This window comes from Podarcis raffonei, chromosome 5 (genome assembly GCF_027172205.1).
Source record: "Podarcis raffonei isolate rPodRaf1 chromosome 5, rPodRaf1.pri, whole genome shotgun sequence".
NCBI classification, from domain to species: Eukaryota; Metazoa; Chordata; class Lepidosauria; order Squamata; family Lacertidae; genus Podarcis; species Podarcis raffonei.
The window spans coordinates 17,284,170-17,290,169 of record NC_070606.1 but is presented as its reverse complement, the minus strand read 5'-3'; positions in this window follow the sequence as shown (position 1 = coordinate 17,290,169).

The following is a 6,000-nucleotide window of genomic DNA, read 5'->3' as shown; positions in this document are numbered from 1 at the left end:
ATATGGAGCTGTGTACAAAGTCAATCTCTATTTAAACATGCCATTTCTTCTATCATCCCAGTGTATATTTCTACAATGGCTGATGGGTAGCTGGCGATCCTGAGTTTATGCTGTCCCTGTTATTAAATGAAATGAAATGGTACCATGTCTTAATTATTTTAAAAAAGTAACCAATTTCTGATGTACCGGGGTGTCACAGTCCGTTCACGGGCGATCAAAGTCCCGGCAGGGGACATCAGGACCGGGGGCAAGATGGCGGGGTGGGAGCAGGAACGGGGATCAAGAAGCCAGGAGTCAGGAAGCTAAGAGTCCAAGGGACAGAGAGCTTGGAGTCAAGAAGCCAAGGGTCCGAGGATGAAGAAGCAGGGAGTCAAGAAGCCAAGGTTCAAGGATCAGGAAGCAAGAAGCCCAAGGCAGGAAGCGTGTCGCTGTGGCAAAGAGCCGAAGGGAAATGCGGACCTTATATCCCTTCCCAGCTCTTGCCACCAGGTGCTGTGAGCTACCAATCGGCCTCACCTGTGAGGCCGCGCCTTGCCTCTTCAGAACAAACTTAGGAAGGCCCCAGTCCTGCAAAGTCCTATTGGTCACAGGGCCTGGCTCCTGCACGCACTCCTGACAACGGGTTTTTTTCTCTCTGAAAGTGCAATTGTATTCCACCAGTAAAACATGCTTTACCAATGGTTTATGGGCAGCATTCGCGGGGGCTAAAGGAGCTCTGGTCCGAAACATTGTGCTGCCTGAAACTGAGGACAAAGAGCAGGCACTTTCAGTGCCCCCATGAAGCCCTGGGCTAGCATTTAGGTAAAGGTAAAGGGACCCCTGGCCATTAGGTCCAGTCGTAACCGACTCTGGGGTTGCGGCGCTCATCTCGCTTTATTGGCCGAGGGAGCCGGCGTACAGCTTCCGGGTCATGTGGCCAGCATGACTAAGCCGCTTCTGGCAAACCAGAGCAGTGCACGGAAATGCCGTTTACCTTCCCACCGGAGCGGTACCTATTTATCTACTTGCACTTTGACGTGCTTTCAAACTGCTAGGTTGGCAGGAGCAGGGACCAAGCAACGGGAGCTCATTCCGTCGCAGGGATTTGAACCGCTGACCTTCTGATCAGCAAGCCCTAGGCTCTGTGGTTTAACCCACAGCGCCACCCGTGTCCCTGGGCTAGCATTTACCATGACCCAAAACTGTTGCCCCATTCAATATCAGCTCCTACCATGACCTGTGCTCCCTCAATGCCGCTACCTAAAGAAGGCCACTTCATTGCAGGGTCAACCCTGGGCTCAAGCCAGGAGCAACCAACTCTGGATACAGTGTTTGGGATGGGCAGGTCAGATGTAAAGTACAGTGGTACCTCGGGTTACATACGCTTCAGGTTACAGACTCTGCTAACCCAGAGATAGTGCTTCAGGTTAAGAACTTTGCTTCAGGATGAGAACAGAAATCGTGCTCTGGCGGCGCGGCGGCAGCAGGAGGCCCCATTAGCTAAAGTGGTGCTTCAGGTTAAGAACAGCTTCAGGTTAATAACGGACCTCCGGAACAAATTAAGTACTTAACCCGAGGTACCACTGTACCTGTTTTGCTTCTAGACGGTCCCAGGTTTGATCCCTTGCAAGATTCCTGCCCGAAGGCCCCTGGGTGCTTTTGCCAGCCAGTGTCGACAATCCAGAACTTGATGGGCCGAAGATCTGACTCAGGATTGACTCAGCATCCTGCACAGATGTCAGAGAGCACACTTACCACCCCATTTCAGGTGGGGAAGTCACCGTAAACAACATTTCATTTAACAGAAAGGGGAAACAAATGCTTTCTCATAAGGGAAGCTGCAGGGAAACGATATTACGCCTCTCTCTCTTTTTGTTATTTCACGGGATACAAAATGAGGAGGTGGGTATCAATCAGAGCAGGAGCGGAAATCCACCCCCCCCAATACAAACAGGAGCACCAGCTGCATCCTTCAAGCCACTAAATTAGCCAGTCTGTTGATGATGTTGTGTTTTTTTATTATTTTAATTTTTGTGCGAATTTGATAATAGGTCGCAGATCTCCTGGCAACTCATGAATGAGGCTCTTTATGGAAGAATTCACCTTGCAGCGGAGCTGCTGGCAGATGCACTGGGCTCTTTCCATTAATTAAGCAATAGGGGAGAAAAACATTTCTTCCCCCCCATCACCCTCTTCCCCATTCTTTGGAGTAATCGGAGCCTGAGCTGTTCTTTGCTACCCTCAGTTGCCCTTGGACTAGTCAGGCCACCCCCTTAATCATTAGCAACTTGTGGGGAGGCGAGGGAACAAAGCAGAGGGGAGGCCACAAGATGTTTAGTTAGAAAAAATATATATCTGGAGAGACCTGTCAGGAGTAAGCATGGACCAATGGTACCAAATAGTATGGGAAACAGCCCTACTGGAAAAATTAACTAATAAACTGAAACTGACACGGGGACAAACAGAAGAAGACACCTTCACCCCGGTATGGCTCCCCTTTATCACATACACAGCCCAACAATACAATGACAATAATCCACCAACAGCATACAAATCAATATGGCTAACCTGATCCAAAACACCCACCCACCCCACTCACACACGAAAACAAAGATCACCACAGCCAATCACAAACAAACAATCACACCCTAGGCCAACCCCAACCTCTCCCACCACCAAAGGAACACAAGTAAACAACACAAACCACGCTGACACCAAACTCTACATACATTAAGCATAATAGAAACACCACCCCCGACCCCACCCCCATCCATCTTCCCTCCCTCCACCCCCTTTCTTTTTCCTATTTTTTTCTTCTCCCCCTAATGCCTCAACAAATGAAACGGATTTGTAAAAATGTGACATGGGGGGGGGGGGAAATACGAGGCATTACACTTCTGTAAAACAAGAAAATCCTAAATAAAATATTTATTAAAAGAAAAGAAAAGAAAAGAAAAAATATATATAGGTGGGTAAGTGGCAGGGGGAAGCACGGCTGTGATGTATTTGATGACATAGGAGAAAGAAAGGGAATAGGGAGAAGTTTCTCTTCCTCTCTGTCATAACATGAAAACTCAGGACATCCACTGGAAGATTTGGCACAGATAAAGGTAAAGACGGGGCATGAAGAATGGGATGCGGTCATTACAGCAGTGGTTCTCGAAGGGGGTGGCAGGAGAGGATGGCAAGTGTGGTGGGAAAATTCAAGGACAATCAATATATTTTGGGAATGATTTGTGTGATACATATATATATATATATATATATATATATATATATATATATATATACACATATATATATGTTGTTGTTTAGTCGTTTAGTCATGTCCGACTCTTCGTGACCCCATGGACCAGAACACGCCAGGCACTCCTGTCTTCCACTGCCTCCCGCAGTTTGGTCAAACTCATGCTGGTAGCTTCAAGAACACTGTCCAACCATCTTGTCCTCTGTCGTCTCCTTCTCCTTGTGCCCTCCATCTTTCCCAACATCAGGGTCTTTTCCAAGGAGTCTTCTCTTCTCATGAGGTGGCCAAAGTATTGCGAGTCTCAACTTCAGGATCTGCCCTTCCAGTGAGCACTCAGGGCTGATTTCCTTCAGAATGGAGAGGTTTGATTTTCTTGCAGTCCATGGGACTCTCAAGAGTCTCCTCCAGCACCATAATTCAAAAGCATCAATTCTTCGGCGATCAGCCTTCTTTATGGTCCAGCTCTCACTTCCATACATCACTACTGGGAATATATATATATATATATATATATATATATATATATATATACACACACACACACACACACACACACACATATATACATATATACATATATATACATATACATATACATATATATGCATGAAAATGATACAGAGAAAAAAAGAGGGAAGTGAGGGGGGAGAACAAAGATGTGTATCATCATCATCATCATCATCATCATCATCATCTGTCATTGCTTTGCGACATTTTGGTTAGCCATAATCTGATTTTTCAAAATAAAAGTGACAGCACAACACTCAGCTATGCATGCTGACATGACTTACCTCTTCCTCTGCATTAACTTATTTGGTCCAGGTCTATCTGTCCATCGCTTCTCAGCAGATGGACCTGATGTCGACCCACAGGTAGACTTGGCACCCAGATGTCTTTATACTCCTGCCGAAACCTGTAATTCCTCCTTTGACTCCTGTCACCCTTTCTAGGCCTTAACTGACGGAGCTCTTGCTACCATCAACTTCCCAGCATTTTGTAATAAGTAAATACATACATACATACATGCATACAGTTAGAATAACGATTCTGGTGTACACTCTTCTGACTCCCGGCTCCCTCCAGCAACATTGGGATAATACTTTGCAGAACTAGTGTAACTTGTGATCTCTCAGCTACCCCCCACCCTGAACTACAAGTATAATAATGATGGACTTTATCTGCATTGGCAGAGCAATTTAAAAAAAATATTTACAAACTAAAGAACAACCCCCCCACCCACTTTTTGTGTATGTGAAGTAAGACCAAAGTTTGATCATGGACTCTGGTACCTTTTGTTTTTGGGTTTTTGTCCCAGCCACACTAAAATTCTGAATACCTCAATTGTTTTTATGGGGTGGCAGTCACTTCTCCACCCGCGAAGACCAGCAGAAAAGGCTCAAAAACAAACCCAAAAGTGCTTTCTCCAAGAGTCTTAAGCAATGGGTGTTTCACTTTAGTTGTTTCTTTCTCTCATTGGCTAGACTAGCTTTCCTAAATGTCAAGCGTTGGTGTGACGTCAATCACTGGCAAAAAAATACTGAAAGGTTGGAGCCACAGCTGTCAAGCGTCCCTTATTTGGCGGGACAGTCCTGTATCCCAGTGCCATGTCCCGCTGCTGTCCCTTATTGATGAAGCTTCGTTTGGCTTCTGGCTGGGCTTTCTGCCTTTGGCTCCGAGGGGCTCAGAAGTTCAACATACCTGTGCCTGGAAAATCCCCTATTTTGGCTGCTGATCCCTTATTTTCGAGGCGGCTGGTCCCTTATTTTCAAATCTGTAAGTTGACAGCTATGGTTGGAGCATTTGCTGATCCGGGGGCCAAACCCACATGGCTGCTTGTTCTTCAAAGGAAGCAGGAGATAACAAAAAGTGTGGGGCGGGGAGAAGCAAAGGCTGCTGGGAGGCTGCTAAGCCACACCCACTGGCAACTTGAGCTCAGGGCTCAGGTTAACCCTTTCATGCATGCGAGTCTGTAACTGTATCTTACAACACCACAGAGAAGGAGATGTCTAGATACACAGCAAGCCAGGCAACCTATTTAATTGCTGTGCAATGGGTCTTCTACATCTGGAAAAAGTGGGCAGTGGTTTCATTATGTTAAAAGGAAAAGTAGGATTTTCCAAGTTCTGGGGTGAAAAGTGAGATGCCAAACAGGAAAAACATGAGGAGGAAATAAATTCAGTCTGAAAGGAGTAGCAGTTGAAAGTCACATCTCTAAATGGCTCCATTGGCCGATCATTTGGTGTAACCAGATGAGCTGGTTCCAACAAGTTTTCACACTTCAGTGAAGCTGAGCTTGAATTTTTCTGACTGTGGAGCAGAAGGCGATCCTGTAATAAATGCTTCATCTTTTCCCAATCATCCCAAATTATTCACATGAAAGATCCTGTTTCCTCTCTTGGACTCTAATGAAGCTCCCGTTGAACCAATTATTCACTTGCTATTCATGTATTGTGTCACAAGGAAATCTCTGAAGCGGCATCATTAGGAGTAAGAGATGATTGGCTTGAGGTGCCCCCCCGGACAACTTCCTATTTTTGCTCCAAAAGTCATTGCTTTGAGCTAGCGATTTACAGTGTGATAATCTGATGGAAAGCGATAAAATGCACCCAACTGCAGCATTGAAAATGGCCATATAATTATGCTTTTCATGACATGTATTTAAAAAAAAAATGATAAAAGCAAAACAAAAAACCCCCCACCTGTGCTGGAGTAGGGGAAATGCTGAAAAACAACACTATGACTTCAGTGGGATATTTATTTAATCCAGCCATTCA